Source organism: Marmota marmota, unplaced genomic scaffold (genome assembly GCF_001458135.2).
Source record: "Marmota marmota marmota unplaced genomic scaffold, marMar, whole genome shotgun sequence".
NCBI classification, from domain to species: Eukaryota; Metazoa; Chordata; class Mammalia; order Rodentia; family Sciuridae; genus Marmota; species Marmota marmota.
This window is the reverse complement of record NW_025999977.1, coordinates 37,416,282-37,438,098: the sequence shown is the minus strand read 5'-3', so window position 1 is coordinate 37,438,098 and position 21,817 is coordinate 37,416,282. Positions and strand designations below refer to the sequence as shown.

The 21,817-nt window shown below is 41.4% G+C and overlaps 2 long non-coding RNA genes across 3 annotated transcripts in view; both read right to left on the bottom strand.

Annotated features, from left to right (window-relative positions):
* Window positions 1-21,817, bottom strand: part of LOC107137380 — a 102,958-nt gene that overhangs the window by 50,558 nt on the left and 30,583 nt on the right. The window contains exon 1 of one of the 2 annotated variants that reach the window (XR_001502852.2): window positions 8,331-8,479. The exons of the other annotated variant lie outside the window; for it this stretch is intronic. This is a non-coding gene — a long non-coding RNA (uncharacterized LOC107137380). Of the gene's footprint in view, window positions 1-8,330; window positions 8,480-21,817 lie in introns of those variants that run through there. 2 annotated transcript variants of the gene reach the window in all.
* Window positions 1,450-4,896, bottom strand: LOC125617216. The gene is made up of 2 exons (XR_007348136.1): window positions 4,825-4,896; window positions 1,450-1,833 (listed from the first exon to the last, which is right to left on the bottom strand). It is a non-coding gene; the product is annotated as an uncharacterized LOC125617216 (long non-coding RNA).

Here is a 21,817-nt window from a genome sequence, read left to right as displayed (position 1 = left end):
TTTTCTTTTTTTTTTTTTTTTTTTTTTAGAGAGAGGAGAGAGAATTTTTAATATTTATTTTTTAGTTTTCAGCGGATACAACATCTTTGTTTGTATGTGGTGCTGAGGATCGAACCCGGGCCGCACGCATGCCAGGCGAGCGCGCTACCGCTTGAGCCACATCCCCAGCCCAACTTTTCCTCTTTATAAGTTGATTATCTTGGGTATTTGTTTTAATGATAGGAAACAAACACACCAAATAGAAAATGCCTGAACTTTCCCCAACTATAAATTTACCCACATCTGCCCTTGCATTGCCTTCTTTCATAAGCAACTCTCTATTTATTAACCCTTTTCTCTCAATTGCAGCTTTCATTCTCCATCTCTTTGGGGTTCTGCTCTTCAGCACACAGGTCAAGTTCAAAACTCCAATGAAAGGACTGCTTAGAAAAATAGTTGCTCCCAGATATGAAACAAGGAAATACAAAAGGAACAAGAAACCTCATGATGCAGCTGGCATGCAAACACTACAAAGTGAGAGGAGCATGTCACCCAGGCATAAAAGCCAGCCCCAAGGAGCTCCCAAGAGCCAGACCTGGGACAAGTGGAGCAACAAAGTCAGCTGCACTGATGCTCACGGATTCATACTGATAGAAACAAATAATTGAATAAATAAGTAAATAGGGGGCTGGGGATTCGCTCAGTTGGTAGAGTGTTTGCCTTGCATGCACAAGGCCCTGGGTTCAACCCCCAGCACCGCCAAAGGAAAAAAAAAAATAAGTAAATGGGGAAAAGGGGAAACTTTCCCTTACAGCAGAATTCCAATTAATAAACACAGGTAGAATGATAAAAACAGAAAATCACTAGGCAAACACCACAGTAATTGTGCACAAAAGAAAAAAAAAAAAAAAAACAAGGAAAGCTGGTAGACACCCCTTTAACCAAGTGAGCATAGTTTACATCACAATGAATAAGACTATGGCACCGGGCGCAGTGCCACTTGCGTGTAATCCCAGTGGCTCAGGAGGCTCAGAGAGGAGAATCATGAGTTCAAAGCCAGCATCAGCAATTTAGCAAGGCCCTAAGCAACTCCGTGAGACCCTGTCTCTAAAGAAAAATACAAGATAGGGCTGGGGATATGACTCAGTGGTGGAGTGTCCCTGAGTTCAATCCCTGGTACCCCCCACCCGCCTTACCCCCCCAAAAATGAGACTATGGCATCATGTACCATCTGATATGATGAGCCAAGAAGGACTCAACTTCACTTCTGTGGTGTTGTTACAAAAAAACTGCTTCACTGAATCATGAGAAAACACAGGACAAACCCAATGGGAGATGTTCCATAGAATACCTGGCCAGCCCTCTTTAAAAGCACCAAAGTCATGCAAGACTGAGGAGGAGAATAAGGAGACCTGACAGCTGAGGGCAGCGTCAGACCCTATACTGGATACTGAAACAGAAGAATGTAGATGGTGTGTAAATTAGTTAATATTATTGTTTTGATGTCATTCTCCTGGTTTTGATCATTGCACAATGGTTACATGCAATGAGGAAATTACTTGCAATTAGACGAAACTAGGTAAAGGGCTTAAAGGAGCTATGTATGATTTTTGCAACTTTTCTCCAAATGTAAAATTATTCCAATATACATTTTTTTAAATAGACTGTCCCATTCTTTAAAAAGCAAACAAAAAGCTTCTTTCCTCCTGCATCTCTACAGATTTCCTTGTCTCTTTCCTTTTCTTCTCAGTCAAGTTTCTTCAAAGAATAGTTTTGCGTGTATTGGTCCTTTCTTCTTCCCATTCATGCCTCTTCCCAGTGCACTTGGGTCTCCACTCCAAGACTCCATGGAGTCTGTATTAGCAAAGACAATTGCTAGTGTTATTTTTCTCTCCTGATAAATGATCAGCCTCTCTTGCTATCATAATTTTCTGCTTCCCTTTTGTGTTCGTTGTGTTATACGAGGCATTCCCTGTTGTGCTGATACTAGTCCTCTCCTCTTCCCACTCTACACTGACTTCTGAGAAATTCTCAGCTACTGCCACAATTTTTAACCCTCCCTCAATGCTTAGAATTTCATGGTCTGTATTCCTGATTCCGATCACTCTCACATGCCGGAGCCATCAATTAATGGATTCAACAGGTTCTTCAAAACGATATGTTCAATGTTAAATTGACCAACTTTTCCTCCAGCTATGATCCCTGGCTTGGCTGATGTGCCACCAACCCCCAGTCTCCCAAGCCAGAAGTCTGGACTACGTCCTGCCCTCCACTTTCCACATGCCCAGGGCTTGCTGATTTCTCCATCTGGAGGAGGTCTCCATTACCCTCCTTCTCTGCCACCACCCAAGACAAGGACTTCTTCCTCACTGAACAGAGCAGCAGAAATAGCCTCCTACACTTGTGTTCTGCATCTGGCTTCACCCACCAATGCTTTCTGTGCATTGTGGCCAAAGCTAAGTACTGCCTTTCCTAAAAACCTTCACTGACTCTCAGGATAAAGCGAAAACATCTTAGTATAACACACAAGATTCTCCATAATGTAGTTCCTGCCACACCTATTTTCTAGTCTCATCTCCCACCATTCTTTTCTTAATCCTGATTCTCTGGGGCTACTCACCATTCTAGGCAGTTCAACATATTGAGGATCCCAAAATAATACCCCCCAGGCCCTCTATCTTATCCCTCTGTTTCTTTCCTCTGATGCATTTGTCATAATCTATGATGATCCAATCAATTCTCTGTTTATTCATTGTCTGACTCCTCTACCAGAATATAAGCCTTATAAAAACAGAAAATTTTTAAACTGTGGTAAAATATGCATAACATAAAATTTACTATTTCAATTATTTTAATTGCATAGTTCAGTGGCATTAAGTGCATTCACGTTGCTATGCAGCCATGACCATTATCCATTTCCAGAACTTTTTTTAATCAACCCACAAGAACTCTATACTTATTAATAAATCCCCATTACCCCTCATACCCTGCATTGGTAACCACTGTTCTATTTTCTGTCTCTATGAATTTTCCTATTTCTAAGCCTTTCATGCAGATAGAATCATACATTATATGTCCTTTCACATCTAGTTTATTTCCTTTAGCATAATGCTTTCAACTTTCTATATATGTATCAGAATTTCATTCCTCTTAAAGCTTAAGTAACCTTCATCACATGTGTATGTCACATTGTGTAGTTATTCATTCATCCATTACTGAACACAAGGGTCATTTCACCATTTTCACTATGACTAGTGCTTCTGTCCCTTGGTGTACACTTATCTAAAATCAGGAATCTTGTCATCAGTAATTGCCCATGGTGTGGAACAATGCCAGTGCCTGTGTGTTCAACTAAATACTCATCTCATGCATCCTTGTCTGGATATGTACTATTTCCTCTGCCTAGAAATTTGTCCCTTTCTTGTTCATGGAGAAACTGTTTTTACCCCCACCCCATATTTTTTCATTGGTACATTATAGTGTGTATAATGGTGGGATTTGTTGTTACATATTCATACACATACACATACCACAATATAACAATAGGATTTGGCCAATATTATTCCCCAGTATTTCCTCTTTTCCTCCCCTCTTACTTCCTCTGGTCCCTTTCCTCTATTCTACTGATCTCCCTTTGATTTCCATGATAACCTCCCTACCCCTCGCCACACACACAAGCCTTTCTTTTTCCTCTTCCTCTCTGGCTTCCACATATGTGGGAAAACATGCAACTCTTGACCTTCTGAGTTTGCTGATTTTGCTTAACATAAGTTCCATCCCTTTTTCTGCAAATGACATAGTTTCATTTTTCTTTTTGACTGAATAAAATTCCATTTTGTGTGTGTATGTATGTATGTATGTATGTATATGTATGTGTGTGTATGTGTGTGTATATATATATATATATATGATTTTCTTTATCCATTAATCTGTTGATGGATACTGAGGCTGGTTCCATAGTTTAGTTATTGTGAATGGTGCTGCTGTAAACATGTGTATGCATATATGGCTATGGTATAATGACTTTAATTCTTTAGGATAAATATCAAGGAGTGGTATAGCTGGGTCATATAGTGGTTCCATTTTTAATCTTTTGAGGAATCTTGGAGAAACTTGGTTTTGTCCTTCTAAGCACACATTTTGCCTTTTCTGACAACCCCCAACACACACACACACACACACACACGCACCCCAATATTATCATTGTGTTCTGTGTATACTTTAGGAAACCATTTTGATTGCAGCTATGCATTATACTGTAGTTTAATGATATACCTGACTCTCCTGCAAGACCATGAATCTCTTGAGAAGGAATCTGTCCTAGGCATCTCTGTGGCCTCCAAGTCTAAGATAATGACTGAGACAGAGTAGATACTTAGTGTTTGGTGAATGAGTGAATGAGTGAATAAATACATTAATCTCTTACATCCTTCATAGTCTTTATTACATATCCAACCACAGAGAGAATATTCTGGCTATCTTTTCCTCAGTTATTTTAATCACTTTAGAATTTGTTTACATAAAAACAAGACAGACAAAGTTTATATGCCTAGACTAGAAGGATATCCAGAGAGATAGAGTGACTATATATCTGGTGTGCCTGGGACAGTCCCCAACTGTACCTGTTGTCCCACCATAATCTCTTCTTACTGATGCATAATAATTGTCCATATTTTGGGGCATAGTATGATAATTTGATATACACAATGTATAATGATCAAATCAGGGTAATTAGCATTTCCATCTCCTTAAACATTTATCACTTCTCTGTGCTAGGAAACTTTGAACTCTTCTTTTCTAGATCTTCAAGACATATATAATAAAGCTGGGTATGGTGGTGCATACCTGTAATCCCAGTGACTCAGGAGGCTGGGAGCAGGAGGATCACTAGTTTGAGATCAGCTTCAGCAGCTTAGCAAGGCCCTAAGCAACTTAGCAAGACAAAAATAAATAGGACTGTGGATGTGGCTTAGTGATTAAGTGCCCCTGGGTTCTGATCCCCAGTACCAAAAAAGAAAGATGTAATAAATTATTATGAACCATGATCACCTTACTATATAGCTATTGAACTTTAGACCTTATTTCTCCTATGGAACAATATTTTGGTGACTGTCACCCAACCTCCCTCTCCCCTATCCCCTTCCTGTAGTGACCACTATTCTACTCAATTTATATGAAGACAACCTTTTTTTTTTTTTTGCTTGCACATATAAGCCATAACATCAACATAACTTTTAATAACGTCTTCTTTCACTTTTAAAAAGTCTCCTAGCTGGGCTCAGTGGCACATACCTATAACCCCAGTGGCTTGGAAGGCTGAGGCAGAAAGATTGTGAATTAAGCGACTCAGTGAGACCCTGTCTCTAAATAAAATACAAAACAGGGATGAGAATGTGGCTCAGTGGTCGAGTGCCCCTGAATTTAATTCCCAGTACCCCACCCCCTCAAAAAAAGAAAGTCCTAGACTGGTATAAAAAGTTGCATGACCAATCTACAAAGAGAGTAAAACTAACTTACTGACCCACACCTAGAAAGTAATACCCTCACTCTGGGGAAGCAGGCCCTGCACCTGCAGCCTTCTCCCTTCATGTGGCCTCCAGATCCCCAGCCTCCAGTAGCTGCCTCTATTCACTGGAGGAGTTTTCTGACAGGCACGGATAGCTTCTCTGCCCACGTACACCAGGCTGATAGGGGCAGGGAACAATGCTTCCTGGGAGCAGCCTGATCAATGACAAAGAAGTCTGGGAATACACAGCCCAGAAAGTGCATCCCTAGGACAGGACAGCTTTGCGGTGTGTATTTTGCCCGAATTCCCAGAATTTCCTCTTAATATGACGCTCTGGTCTCCCATGGCAGCAACTACTTGGTGGCTGGGCACACTACGGTAATTTATGCTGAGATAACAGGTGTTCATTCTCTATCTGCTGTTCCCTTTTCCTGTCTCCATTCCTCATTCTGCTTGCCAAATAAACTCCTTGCCCTTGAATCTTTGCCTCAGGGATTGCTCCTGGGAGAACCCTAATTAAGACACTAAGCAGCCTGTTTCTTCCCCAGGCCTCGGGAACCTTCCTGTTACCCCTTCCTGTGTATGTGCTGCACCCTCAGCCAAGCCTGTCCCCTCGAGTATCTGCCCTTCATCCGCCTACGGGCTTCTCCTGCCAGGATGCAGTTCTTCTTCCCGGCTCAGTGGACACAGAACTGAGTTGGTAGGAGACTGCAGTGAACCGTGAACCTGGGTCCAGGGGGCTGAGTTTTGCTGTTGGCCATACCTGGCTCGGGGCCATCCACCCTCACCCAATGTCTTTGCAAGATCTCTGATCAGATGCCAGTGAAAAGTCAAAACACCAATAGCAGTTCAATAGCACCTGATGATCCACTCCTGGACCCAATACAAGTGTCCTCGTCATCCATTCTACAATGTGCAGAAACCACAGGGGTGGCTAGGGCTGGACGAGGAAAGGAAACTGCCACTTCCAGGTGGCTAATGCCTATGTAGCAGGCTCTGTGCCTTATAATAATTGCGGGGAGTCAATAGGATTTTCATCAACTCTTTAGAACCAAAGATTTCATCCACGATAAAAGAAAGGAATAGGCATCATAGAAATTTGGGAAAAATTAGGAAAAAGGATAAGATAATTCATAATTCCACCCTCCTGAAATCACCATGGATATAATAGTTGTTGCTTTCTTCCTGGCCCTTGATCTAACGGAAACCTCACCACCTTCCTTTTCCACTCACCCTGAAACTAGAAACACTTCTCCCTGCCACTTCACACTTTTGCAGACATTAGGAGAGCAACACTGTCTCTTCCTTGAACATTTCATGGTAGAGAGAGAACATGGGCTCCACTCCTGTGGGACAACCTTGGGGAGGGTTTCCCAGCCTTACTCCTCAGTACTAGCAAGAAAAGCCCAGGCAAAGTGTCACCTGGTCTCTTTCTGCTCCATTTTTCTGAGTGTCAAAAAAATCCAAGCCAGGCATGGTGGCTCACACTCATAATCCCAGCAGCTTGGGAGGCTGAGGCAGAGAGATTGCAAGTTCGAAGGCAGCCTCAGCAACTTAGCAAAGTCCTAAGCAATTCAATGAGACCCTTTCTCTAAATAAAATATTAAAAAGGGCTGAGGATATGCCTCAGTGGTTAAGTGCCCCTGGGTTCCACCAAGTCTCTTGGAACTATCTGCCTCTTTAAGCCACGAATAACTTTGATTAAAATGAAATAATAACTTCAAAGAGGGAGACAAGGCATGAAGTATCGACCAAACAGTAATTTTTGTGTTATAAACTTTGTGAACATCATTTTAATGGCCATATATGATCCCATCATGTGGATATATCACAATTTATTTTTCTACTTCCCTGTTATTGGATATGTCATTTGCTTCGAAATTGCATTATTCAGACAATATTGTGATGTGTGACCTTGTGCATCAACATTTTTCAGTAGTTGAGATTTTCCTCATGAGAAAATGAGAGTGCACATATGAGCGTGTTTATTTTACTCTAACCAGCTTTGATTAAATTCCGGTTTTAAAAACCTTAAGTAATGCCTGAAAATTTATATTTCTTTATAGCAGTTGAGAAAATGAAGCTCAGGGACCTTCAACTTTGATCTGTTTGTGCAGGCTCAGTAAATAGTAGAACTGCTTTTTAAGTCTGGTCTGTGATTTTCCAAGTCCTCATCTGCACCACATCTGGCCACTCAGTAGAAAGGCCAGGTAGAAAGAACTAGTTATCAGGAGAGCTGGATCTTAATCCAACCTTTTCCACCAGCGAGCCAGTATTCTTTGACTCTCAATTTCCTTGCCTGAAAAACATGAGTCCCCCAACTTCCCCTATCAGCTACCTCTGCAGAGCTTTAAGAACCAAAGGAAATAATGAATACCAAGATCAAAAATTCTAAAAAGTAACATTTGGTTACAGACTTCAAAAAGGCAGGGGACCCACATTGTATATATCTCACTTATTTATCATTTATATATGGCAGTTACCTCTGAGTTAAATGCTTTATATGAATTACCTCATCTAATTCTCCTAACACTGCACAAAGGCCTGACTTCCATCACCAAAGCTGCAAAAAAAGAAGACAGACAGAAAGAAATAATAATTCTCCTAACTGCCCAATGGGTTAGATATTGTTTCTATTTTGGAAATTTAAAAAAAAAAAACTGAGACGAATCTCATAATCAGTAAATGGTGGAGATGAATTTGAACCCAGGGGCTCTGATGCCAGACCTGGAGCTCTTATTCTTGTAAAAATGCAGATATTATTATTAATCACACTCCTCCTCATTATCCTCATGAAGCCAACAGATCAGGAAAACTGCCACTAAAAAGATACTTTGTTACTCACAGTTCCCAAGAGGGAAGGACACTAGCCATGGAGGGCCACACAGGTAGCCCAGGGCTGGGCAGGAGTCAGGAGGAGTGAGGGAAAGCATGGGCCAGACTTTCACTGGGTTTTCTGCCTGAACAAATAGGGGAGGCAGGGTAAGCACGCCAGGCGGTTTGGGATTGGTTAGTTTAGATTGTTTCACTAAGTTCCTGAGGTATAGAGACTGCCCTTAGTGCCTCTGGGGTTTAACCCTGAGATGAGTTTTGGTTGGAGGATAATAGCTCAAATTAGGAGCTCCATCCAGGAGGTAAAAGGCAGGTATGAATTCTGGGTTGCTTGGTTTGCATATGTAGCAGATGTTCACAGAAGAGTTGTTTGCTATCTCTAGGAATTGGCTAGCTGGAGGAAGGAAGTCTCTCCGGGATCAGCAAGGTTCCACATGTGGGAACATTGAGAATACAGAAGAGAAGAAAATATTGTTAATATACACTAAACCAGCCTGCTTTGTACCAGGTGGTTATCATCATCCAGATCCATCACAGCAATAACAATGATTCTCATTCTTGTTCCAATGTCAGGTCCATGAGGACAGAGATCATGGAACACCCAACAATGCCTGGCACACACTATCTCTCAGGATGGGTTTGTTGAATGAATGAATGAATGAATGAATAAATGTTCCCCTGCCTGCTAGGCCTAGAGTTTCATTCACTGTAAAAAACATATAAGCATAGGTGCTCAATATATTTTCTTCATCAGGTGAGCCAGAGGTCAAGAGGGAAATACCAGAGAAAACAGGCTCCCAACTACCATAACAACCGGGGTCTAGAACTCTATGCTAATGAAGAGCTCTTCGTAAAGATCCCAGGTAGTTTCCAACTTTGCCTGGTGGAGATCTCATGAATGTCACAAGGACACCTGAGTTTGTCTCTCTGACTTGTGTTTTAAGCAGCTTTTTTTGTTGCTATGACCAAAAGACCTAATAAGAAAAATTTTGGAGGAGGAAAAGCGTATTTGACACTCACTGTTTCAGAGATCTCAGTCCGTTGCCCTGTGCCTGAGATGAGGCAGAATGTCATGGCAGAAGGGCGTGGCAGAGAAAAGCAGCTCAGAACACCACCACCAGGAAGGAGAGAGAGGGGAGAGAGAGAGAGAGAGAGAGAGAGAGAGAGAGAGAGATCTGCTCAATAAGAAAAAAATATAAGCCCCAAAGGCACGTGGCAAGTGACCCACCTCCTGTATCCACACCCTACCTGCCTGAAGTTACCACCCAGTTAATCCATTCAAATGGGTTAACACACTAGATTAAGGATTTCATAACCCAATCATTTCACCTCTGAACACCCTGTATTGTTTTTTACATGAGCTTTTGGGTAATACCTCATGTCTAAAACATAACAAGTTATCACCTGACCACTCCTCTGTCATCTGACCACTTCTCTGACTTTAGCCCTCTCTCTCCAGGGAAATGTCTTTCTTTTCAGCCATCTGAAGAACACATTCAGGAGGTGTGGGCTTTTATTTAACTTCACATACCTGTCTTTATCACCCATGCTATCCTAAGCATGTTTAGTTGTCTACATTTAATCATACACTAAGAACATGCATTGTGCACGATGATTTGTGGTGGTCTCACTCACAGTTTACAACGGACCTCAAAGAAGACCAATACCACAGAATCCTGCTTAACACATTTTAACCATTTGTCATAATTTGGATTTCAGGAGTTGGGGTAGGAGCTAAATATAGCTTTTGAGCAGGTTTTTGGAGCTCTAAGGGAATTCTATTTTGTTGCATCGTGCAAGCAACTTTGACAGATTAGAAGAATGCTCCAGTGCTACGGGGTGCTATGGTTTGGATCTGGAAGGTCCTCCTAAAGCTTGTGTTGAAGGCTTGGTCCCCAGTGTAACAATGTCTAGGGGTGAGGTTTTTAGGAAATAATTGAACCATGAAAGCTCTGACCTCATCAGTGGATTAATCCATTTTATGAATTAATAATTTGATTGGACTATTTACTGGGAGAGGGTCAAAACTATAGGCATGTGGGGCAAGATTGTAGGAAGTATGTCACTGGGGTATGCCCTTGGGGACTGTATCTGGTCCCTGGCCCCTTCCTCTGAATCTTCCTCAGCTTCCTGGCTGCCATGATCTGAGCAGATTTCCTCCTCCATGCCCTTCTGCTGCGGCGTTCTGCCTTCTCTCTGTCCCAGAGCCATGGAGCTCGCCAACCACGAACTGAAACCTCTGAGACCATGAGCCAAAATAAATCTTTCCTCCTCCAAGTTGTTTGTGCCAAGTATTCTGGTCACAGCGACAGAAAACTGACTAACACAGGGGGCATCAAAACCAGGACTCTCTGTCCTTAAGGGGTTTACAAAGAATAAAGAGCAATGGAAACAGAAAGGCAGGTGCACAGGACTTCATACTGTCAACATGAAGTGACAAATATATTTAAAGAAGATTGTTGACAAGGAACACATGAGAACAACAACATAATATGGTTCACATTAGATCTGAACCACCCCTCCGGAAGATGCTAAAGCCCCCTATGCATCCTGGCCTCCCATGCCATCTCTGCATGGTGCCAATGGTGTATGACTCTCTCTGATGCCTATCCAGCCCCTGGAAAGGCACTAAACAACTCTATAAGCTGCCTCTGCAGAGAAAACAAGAACCAAAGACTGTGGAAAATTAGAGGGCCAGAAAGTAGGGAAGAAGGATGAGGCTTCAACCCAGAGGGGAAACAGGAAGCCTCAGCCTTTACTCAAACACTGTCATGTCCACTTCCATTCCCAACCCAATTCCAAAAACATCTCTCCACATTTCTTCAGGGATGGCTGTTGCCATGGCTACCGGGTGACAGCTGTTTTTTGAATCTGGTATGTGAAGAGCTCTTCCAATTCGGGATCCAACCTGGAACAGGTGGCTATTTTTAGCCACATGCTTTAGCAAAGTCAGTCCTTTGTGTTTAAACATGACTTTTCGCTCCATTCCCCATCTGATCGCACCCATGGTTTAAGGTATTTGTGGAAATTTTTATTTACCTTTACCACAATGTCAAATTCATAATAAAGACCCCAAGATACAGGCTATAAATGCCATATTCCTGACTTGGGACACTCATGGGAAGCCAATATAAGTCCTGGGAAGTCTGTGTCAGTTTCCTTTTCCAGGTGAAGGGTTGCTCTCTCCAGGGCCCCTCTTTCGGTGTTGACGCCCCTCTTGATGCTTAGACCTACTGGCAACAACTTGCTTGGGCTCTTGCATTGGTCTTGACTTTCATTTTTGGCAAATTCTTCATGTCATGTGCCTGAATTTGTGCTCTCTTCTGCAGACAATACTTGGGTTCTGTACTTTATCCCATGAATGTGTAAAGACAGTGTGGTAAAGGTTTTAGACTTCACTCACCTCTAAATTAGACATTAAAGTCTTTATATGATGTAGCCCCAAGTTACCTCCTTATACCTACTTATTTTTTTAAATTTCTCAACTCCTAAGCTTGAAATCTGCTGGGTGTTCTCCAAACATACAGTGCTCTTCTACTGAAAATTCTACACATTTTTCTATGCTTATCTCAAACTCCACATGCCCAATAATTTATTCATGCCATCTCTCCCTACTGTATATTCAAAAGCATTCAAGGATTCCCTCCTTCCTCTTGGTCCTCGAGTTTCATGAGTAAATGTCTTAAAACCTGAAGCAATGATAACAGCTCCTGGTGCTGTTATTTGAGCATTGCCTAACTTCTTTACAACCCCTGAAATCTTCATGAAACCAAAGAAGGCCTTTTTTTTCTCCATGATATATTTCTAGTGCCAGATTCAGGCCTTGCACTTAGTAAAGACTCAGAAAGTATCTGTGAAGTTGAATTACTACATAAAAATTTTCATACCAGGTTTCTAGTACAACCTCCATCACTGACATAGAACTTTAAGTTTTCTGTAATAACTCAAAACTTTATTACTAAGTAGACTAGTTTTGCTTTATAAATGGCTCCTTCTGAGACGAAAACACGTGTTTCCTCAAAAATGAGAAAAAGAGAGAAGAGTGAGGAATTGTTTTAGGACTACTAGAGCTATCCAAGCTAGATAGTAGGGCTATAGGAAGCCCTAGAGCATTCAAGCAGGCTATCCTCTTGGGAAAAATGGGATCAAAATGGAGCACAAAGAGGAGCAGGAAGAGGAGGAAAGATAGATAAAAGAGCATCATGTGGTCATAGACCATCCATAGTCCAGTGGGATCAGAAGGCCACAGAGCAGTAGCCACTGATAGGAATCACAATGGGAGGGTCTTGGAAAGGCACAGCTCAGATCTACTTTCTCATGTGCTAAGCAGGGCTCTGTTGGCCACAGGGGTCTCCACATCCATAAGAAAGAAAATCACATAGAGAAGGATCCCAAGCAAAGCAGAAGCATTGGTCACAGATGGAACTTAGAGTCTAAATGTCACAGGGGATTCTGATTCAGATACTCATGGCTGTTTTTTGAGAAACACTTAAGTTAGATGAATTAAGGGAAATAACAGCTAGGAAGCATATTAGTTCCTGGAAACAGAAAAGTGGCAATATAAATGAAGCATGAATAAAGCCTGAGGATCAGTGAAAGGGGGGGGGAGAGAAGAGAGAAGAGAGGAGAGAAGAGAGGAAGGAGGAGGACTTGAAGGCAAAAAGATGATAGCAAAACTACTGCAGAGTAAGATTTAAAGCAGATACATATGACAAGCGGAACCAATATATAGAAAGCAAAAGAGAACAAATTAAACATAGGTTGATTTTCATTTTGCAAAACTGAGAATTAATAAAGAAATTATTTCTCAAGGAAATGGATTTACTCCTTGATTCAAGAAATACAACCATACAGGGAAATCTGTTTATGGAACACAAATAGAACTCAGGATTAATGGACTCTACTCTCCTGAAACGTGTGAAATGATAACCAAGAGGAAAGATCGAGGCAACACGAGGGAGAATATTTGGTGAGATTCTAAAGAGTAAGTGATGCAGGTGAAGAGTAAGTCAGATGGGCAAGGGCCCGAGTGGTCAGCGTGGGCTTAGTGCAGGCGATCTCAGGACCATGGATAGCGCTGAGTCTGCTGGGTGCCTGGATCAAAACTGGCCTTTTAACAAAGTGCCACCTCAATTCGACTCACCACCTGGGTCCCATTTGATTGTCAAAAGGATCTGGTTCTCCCACTTAAGGTAAAAGTTTTTAGATTTGGGAAACAGCTGTTTGATAACTGCCCAGGGATGATATGAAAGAGTGCAAAGGAAAACTACTGATCTTGGAATTAGGAAGCCTGGGCTTTGCTCCCAGCATGTCCACTTGCTAGCTGTGTGGTCTTGGTGAAGGCAAACTTGGTAAAGCTCAGTTTTCTCCTCCGTAAAATGAGGTTAATAAGGTTTTTCTCCACTTCCTGCAAAAGACCTGCTGGGAAAATCAAATAAGATTATGCATGTGAAAAGCACTTTTAAATTGTAACACCCTAGTTAAACTTGTGTCATTTTTGGAATAAGCTCCCTACAAAGCAAATAAGAGCCCCATAGGAACTCAGTTGGGTCGGGAGACAAGGCTGGTAGGCCAAACGTATGTCAGAGCCCAGAGTCTCCACAAGTAGAAGTAAGGATCTGGGAAGAAGCATGGGTGGACAGATGAGCAAAAGTGAAAGGAAAGTAAGAGACGTCAAAAGACAGATTTACAAAGAGTTAACAACTTTCCCAAAGGCAGCAAAAAGGAAAAGGTTGATTACATTATGCAGATTTATGGATAAAACCTGAAACAAGGTAAAATATCAAATGGGTTTAATTTGATTTCAGCAATATCAAACCAATTTGTTAAAAAAAATCGTACCAAATTGGATCTCTTTTTTATTATTTTTTAAATGCTTGGTTTTAATTTTATTACAAAAAAGTAATACGAGATCTTCATAGAAAAAAATCAGAAGAAATAAACAAGCCAAAAAGATAATATTAAAAAGTATGCTCAATCCACTAACCCAAAGAGAATTTTCCAAATACTTTTCTGCTGAGAGCCATAGCCAAGTAGGAATGACGCATGGCATTTTTGGTTGAAAGGTGACCCTGCTCAGGGATTAGGGTGACTCCAGGTTTAGGGTGGATCCTGCTGGATTAGGGTGGCTCCAGGTTTAGGGTGGATCCTGCTGGGAATAGGGCGTATCCTGCTGCCTCTAGCGCCCGCTCTTTGAGTTCCCAGTTGAGTTCTCGCCGGGTTCTGAGAGAATTGGTACGCAGAGCCCCGTGGAGGGAGTGAATTTTCCCAGAAGGGGCGTGTAGAGTGCCGGTGAGAGTTCGGGAATAAAGAGTCGCTGTTGGAATCTACAAGGCTTTTGTGGTGGCTTGGTTATTTTGTGCCCAGCCAGACTGCGGCACTTTTCTGACTTTTCAATGCATATAAAAGAAACTGGTTACTCTCACTTTTATAAGAAGCAAATATGGGATCTTCATCATACTGTTTTGAAATATCTTTTTCAAATAGCCAATAGGTGAGGGTTATCTAGCTACATAGGTAACAATAAATGAATTTGGGAACACAATTTTAATTGTTGCATATATGTTACTTGTTGCATACATCTTAATTAATACATCTTAATTATTTAACTATTTCCTTGTTGTTGGGTTATTAGACTAAGTCCAACACTCCCTTGTTGTATACTTGGCGGTGGGGAGTTAGTATAGTGATTAAACCTGCACTTTCTGGTAATCTAAGTTTAGCTCTCAGATTCCCTACATAGTGAGCATAGATCTTTGGGAATATTACTTAATCTTGTGAAGTCTCAGCTTCCTAATCCAAAGAACGGGTTTAATAATAGTACCTACACAAAGATCTACAATAGAATGAAGTGAAATAAGCTAGGCATGGTGGTGCGTGCCTGTAACCCCAACTACTTGGGAAACTGAAGCAGAAGGATTGCAAGTTCAAAGCCAGCCTGGGCAACAGAGTGAGACCCTGTTTCAAAATAAAATTTTAAAAAGGTCTGGGGACATAGCTCTCAGTGAGAGTGCTCAAGGGCTTGGGTTCAATCCCCAATACTGAAACAAAAACAAAGAATTAAGTGAAATAATATATTTAAAACACTATATGCAATGATATATAATAGGTATAGTCATAATGATAATAATATTATCAAGTAATAGTATCATTATTACTCCAATAATAGTAATATTACCATGATAATATCACTATTATTGATATTACTGTATCAATAATATAATACATTGTTATAATTGTTATGATGTAAATAATGTAATACATTTAATGTTTATATTCATATGTAACTATTTATCTGAGATGAATTTTCAGAAATAGAATTCCTACATCAAATTAAGGACATAACTTTCAGCAGTGCCATATTTTAAACATAGAGAAGACTTTAGTTATCATGAAGAAATTTTTAAAACATTAATGTATGGATGCAAATCTTTAGTATCATTACTACCAAAATAAGAGAAACCCAATCTTAGAGCCACAGCCGAAGGGGCCCCAGCAAACTTCCAGCTGCCAGCAAACTTCCAGCTGCCAGCTGATGATTGGCTCACAGCGGCCCCAGCAACTTCTAGCTGCCAACTGATTGGCTCCTCTGTGGTGATGCTCATTGGGCTGTTTCCCTGCCCTTTCAGACCACGGAGCTGCTCATTGGGGGACTTTTTTTGGCTCCGCCCATGCGACCCAGCCAATCTGCCTCAAGAGCAGGAGGAGTGGGGGAGGTTGAGAGGCTTGTGGGAAGCCGGTGGTGGCAGTTGGGCTCTGAGGGTTTTTCCTGAGGAGCTGTGTGGTGTGGTGTGGTGTGTGTGTTCTAAAAATAAAGTTCGTTTCTTTTGACAAGTGGCTCCTGAATTGTGCCCAGCCAGACTGCAGCAGGGGCCAGCAATTCTACTTCTAGAAAAATATCTTACAGAAATAATTTTATGAACATATATGTACAAACACATTCATTGTAGGATTACCTATAATAACAAAATGTTAAAAACAACTTAATTATATTATTGACTGGAGAATGATTAGCTGTATTATGGTACATTCATACTATTGAATATTATACAACCATTAAAAATGAGAAGGTAAAGCCAAACATATAAACTTGGCAATGAGTTCTTGATAGACCATTATAGGGTATAGAGTAAGAGAGAAATTATTATATGTTTGTACTTTATGTGACAATTTTTGTTTTGTATTATTTATTTTTTTGCAGTGCTGGGGATCAAATCCAGAGCTTCAAGCATGCTGAGCAAGTGCTCTACTACTGAGTCATACCCGAGCCTACTTATGTGGCACTTTTTAAGGAGACAAGAGTCAAGGTTCATTAGTTACACATACTACCAATGAAACCAACCTAGATAATGTACATAAAAAGGTCTTTAAAACTGTAAAATACTACATGGATTTATTTTTTGTCTCAATAATCTGCCACAAATTTACTAAAAGAAAAATGAGGGAGAAATAGGCTAATAAAAAAAGGCAGGATAGCTGGGTGCAGTGGCTCACGCCTGTAATTCCAGCAGCTGGGGAGGCTGAGACAGGAGATTTGCAAGTTCAAAGCCAGCCTCAGTAAAAGCGAGGCTGCTAAGCAACTCAGTGAGACTCTGTCTCTAAATAAAATACAAAATAGGGCTGGGGATGTGGCTCAGTTCAATCCCCAGTATAAAAAAAAAAAAAAAAAAGCATAATTATGAATTACGGAAGGCATTTCTTTTCTGATCATAGAGTTCAGGTGTTAAAACAGTGAAGATACTTTGTTTTTAGATACAGTATATGTATTTGTTATAGTTTATATACAAAATGTCTCCAAAAAGGCTCCTGTGTTGAAAGCCTTGTCCCTAGTGCAGCAATGAGGTGGGGCTTCTAGGAAGTGACTGGATCATAAGGACTCTGACCTCATCAATGGGTGGACTATTGGGAGATGGTGGAGACTATGGGAGGAAGTAGGTCATTGGGAGCATTTTCTGGAAGGTGATGTCTTGTCCACAGACCCTTTTTTGCTTTCTCATGGCTTCCCTTCCTCTAAAAGGTGAGCAATTTTGCTCTTCCACTACCATGTACTGCCTCACCACGGGCCCAGAAACAATGGCACCAGCTGACAGTGGACTGAAACCTCTGAAATTGTGAGCCAAAATAAATCTTTCCTCCCCCTAAGTTGTTTTTCTCAGTTATTTTGTCACAGTGATGAAAATAGGACTAACACATTATCATTATGTAGAAGTGGGAAAATTGAGGTACACAGAGCTAAGTGATTGACCCAAATTCTTACAGTTCATAGGAGTAGAGTGATAACCAAGATTTTTCCTTTCCTAATCAAAATGGAAGATTTCTCAAAATCTTAGAAATTTGGCAAGATCAAATAGAGAATATGTAAATTCACATTCAAACAGGAAGGAATTAAAACTATTAAAGGGATCATTAGGGGAGAGGAGTCTCCTTTTTCAAGACACCACAAAGAAGTAAAACGTATTAAAAAAAATACGCTAAAAATGCTCAAAAGGAGGCAGCAAGCCAAGCACTTTAAATAACAAAATAGCTCTCCCCTTTCACAGGAAGGATCAATGCAGAGGGTTTTCATTTTTCTTTTTCTTGCTAAAAGTGAAGAAAATGAAGCAGAAATCAAAGAACAAATGAACATCTTCACAGACAGAGTCATGGAGATGAGTGAAGACAAAGGAGTTTAATCAAGAAAAAAAGACAATATCCATAGACACTCTTGGAGGACAAAGAGAAAGAGGAATGGTACAAGGGAAAGAAATCCAGCGTGCAGTATTCCACCAGAGTCCCTCGACAGACAACCTGCAATGGTCACCACTGACATCACTGCTCAAGACAATGGTGCCATCAGCCTGATGGGAGGAAATGTGCTTTTGGGTCCCCTAACCTCATTATTGGGAATCACCACTTACCTACAAAGGTAGCCAGGTATGATGTTATGTTTTAGATATGGTGTCCCCCAAAAGCTTACAGAAGACAATGCCAGAAGTTTGCAGGAGAAATGATTAGGTTATAGCCTTAGCATAATTAGTGAATTAATCCTTGGTGGGGTTAACTGAAGTGGTAGGGTCTGGCCGGAGGAGATGGAAATTGGGGCATGGCTTTGGCATATCTATTTGTATTTGGTGAGTAGATTCTCTCTCTGCTTTCTGATCTCATGATGTGAGCTGCTTCCCTCTTCCATCCTCTCCCGCCATGATGTTCAGCCTCACCTTGAGCCCTGAGGAATGGAGTCAGCCTTCTATGGACTATGATCTCTGAAGCAGTGAGCCTTCCAATAAACCTTTTCTCCTCTATAATTGTGCTGGTCAGATCCTTTAGTCACAGTAGCAAAAAAGCTGACTAAAACATATGGAGAAATGGTAAATGGTCAACTGGTGCAGTTGAAGTAGGGTTAATTTTAAAGAATATAAAAATATTGGGAAGGAGATGGCCTGGATATGGTTTGGCGCTCAAGGGTTCATGTAGGGTTCCCAGTATGATGGTGTAAAGGAGCGGTGGGCTCTTTAAGAGGTGGCACATGGTAGGAGCTAATTGGCCCTTAGGGGCACTGCACTTTGAAGACATTAAAGCAGTTCTGTGGGTCTCTGAGTTCTTATAAGAGTGAGTCGTTTTAAAAGAGTGAGACTGATCCCTGAATCACCCTCTGGCTTCTTGCCTCACCCTGTGAGCTGTCCTTCTCACACACATTCTCACCATGATGCCACTCGCCATGAGGTGACACAGCCCCAGGGTCCTTGCCAAAGCGGATTGCATGCTATTTGAACTTTCAGCCTCCAAAACTTTCAGCAAAGTAAACATCTTTTCTTTAAAAGTACTCCGCTTCAGTGTTTCATTATAGCAATGGGAAATGAACTAATACAGAAGGACGCCGTGAGGGCAGGCAGGGGAACTTGTAGAAACTTTGAGGTGGACACAGACCTTCTGTGGCCTTCCTGTCCTTCCTGAGTCATGAGCCATTTGCCCCATCTTGAGGTTCTAATGGTTTGCTTTTATAGTGAAAAAGCAAAGTAAGTAATACTGGAAGCCAAAAACTAATTCTATTGTTGCAAAAGGGCCAGGAAGAAAGAGTTTCCCTGATGGCACAGGGGAAACCAATGGGCCCAACCCTCGGTAAGACTTTATTGGCTGCCCCAGTAAAAACTCAATGAACTGCCTTAGCCTTAGGGGATTGAAAAAGGAAATCTCCAAAGGGAAATACACCCTTACTGATCAGATGCTGGTTTTGTAGAGATAATAACATTTTAAAATACTCTTAATCCAGTTTTGCCAGATGAAAACACTCTGGGATTGGTTGCACAACAATGTGAATAGAATTAACACTACCAAACTACACACTTAAAAGTGGTTACAATGGTAACTTGTATGGTATTTGCATTTTACTACTATTTTTTAAAATGTCCTTAGGAAATTTTCAAATGCAGTAGGACAACACAGTCATGTCCTGAGCAACGTCTTATCTTTAAGATCAAAGTTGGTGTATCTCTAGTTTAGAAGGGGCTTTAACACACATCCCATCTGATACTGACAATCACATTGATTGATGAGTGCTGAAGATTCTTTCATCCCCATTTTGTGCATGCACTAAAGGAGACAAAAATGAGTTGTCAAATTTGAGGAGGCAAAAGCTAGAGTGAAGCGTAGGCCTGTGACTCCACATGTGTGTGCCCCTCGTGGCTCTGTGCTTCTCGCTGGTGAGAAATGAGATGAAAGTACAATGGAGAGACAAACCGAGGTGACTCAGCGCTAAATGATCCCGCTGATACAACTGGTCGGCCCTTCTGAACCTGTGGAGGTTAATACCAACCGGGCCTTCATAGGCAGTGGCCACAGGATTGAGACGGGGCTTGGGAGAGCCAGTCAGGACCCACCCGTTGCATCGGTCACCCGGCAAAGGGAACCAACTGTTGCCATTCGCTTGACATACCACCATGGCAGAGAACGGACGTCACCAGAATGCGGTGGAGGAGATAACTTCATTGAAACCAGCGGCGGCAGGTGTGTAACCCCCTAGCCTTCCCTCTCCACACAGCGGGGAAACCTCAAGGGCCCCTCCCAGCTCTCCCGTGAGTGCGATAGTCAGACCGAGGGTGGGTGCGGGACCCCCGGCTACTCCTCCTACCAGCCCTGAAAACTAAGGTCTCTTGCACCAGCTCCCAGGGGCATGGCTACCGGAGAGCAGGCAAAATACGGTGAGGGTTCTCAGCCCCAAGCTCCACAACCTTAGGGTCTGAGGGAATGGCAAGCAGGGAGAGTGTACCCAGTCGTTCAAGAAAATAGGGCTCCCGGGAGCAGACCTGGCGTGCAGCCAGTATTGTGGTGAGCGTCACCGATGAGCGGGGCCTGGCTGGAGGAAAAGTGGGGAAGTGTCTAGACACAAGAAAGGGCCCTAGGTACTCAGGATTGGAGACCCACCCAGTCGGGAAGGAGGAGCTGCTGCACAGTGATTGGTTCCCGCGTATTCAGAGGAGAAGCTTGGCCCGGTGGGCACAGCTCCACCTACTGGAAGAGAGGTTAATTGAACTCTAAGACTGCACTTTTAATTTTTTTTTTTTTTAATTTGGGGTTTTTTTTATTGTTTTTTATTTTTATTTTTAATTTTATTTTTTTTATTTTTTATTTTTATTTTTTTAAAATTTTTTCTTTTTTTATTTTCTATTTTTTTCTTTTGTCTTTTCATTTCTTTTCAATTTCCTTATTCCCCTTTCCTTGAATTCTACCTGTTTACTCTCATTCGCTTTAGTGACTTCTTCCCTTCCCTTCTAATACATTTCCTCCCAAGCATCACGACGCTGTTTATGTGTAATTTACTAACTATATATAGGTAAATGTTCCGAGACGTTATATAGTGCTACCAAGTCCCTAGCTACCCCCAAATACTCCAGACCATTCTCCTGTTAATATTTCCTCATCAGTAGAGCAAACTTCCAAGGTTGCCAAGAGATACCAACCTCAAAACCATCACATCATTCGACCTAAATATAAGTCCCAAGACCAAATCGCAGACCGCTATATGCCATCAGAATCCATACACAGTTTCGGAAACGAATGAATCTGCATTAAAGTGCAACAAAACTCATCATCTCTAGTCATAGTCTCCCATCACAAAAGAGAGACTCCAGAGACACACAAAACCAAATAAATTTATAAGAGTAAACAGTAACTCAGCAGTCAAACAGAACAAGAAGTAACATGAGCAGCATGAAAAATCAAGGAAGAAAAGGAGTACAAACAATGCAGGACAGCCTAAATATACAGGAGGACCTAAAGACATCAGAAAAAATGGTCAAATAAAGAACTCAAGGAATACCTTAGACAGATGGAATGGAATCTTAAAGGGGACATGAGACAGCAAATTCAAACAATGAAAGAACACATTGAAAATGAATTACAGAAACAGATAAAAGAAGCAAATAAGCATCTTTATCAGGAGATAGAGATTATTTGAAAAAATCAATCAATAATTCTAGAAATGAAGAAAACTATAAACCAAATTAAAAACTCAAATGAGAGTAT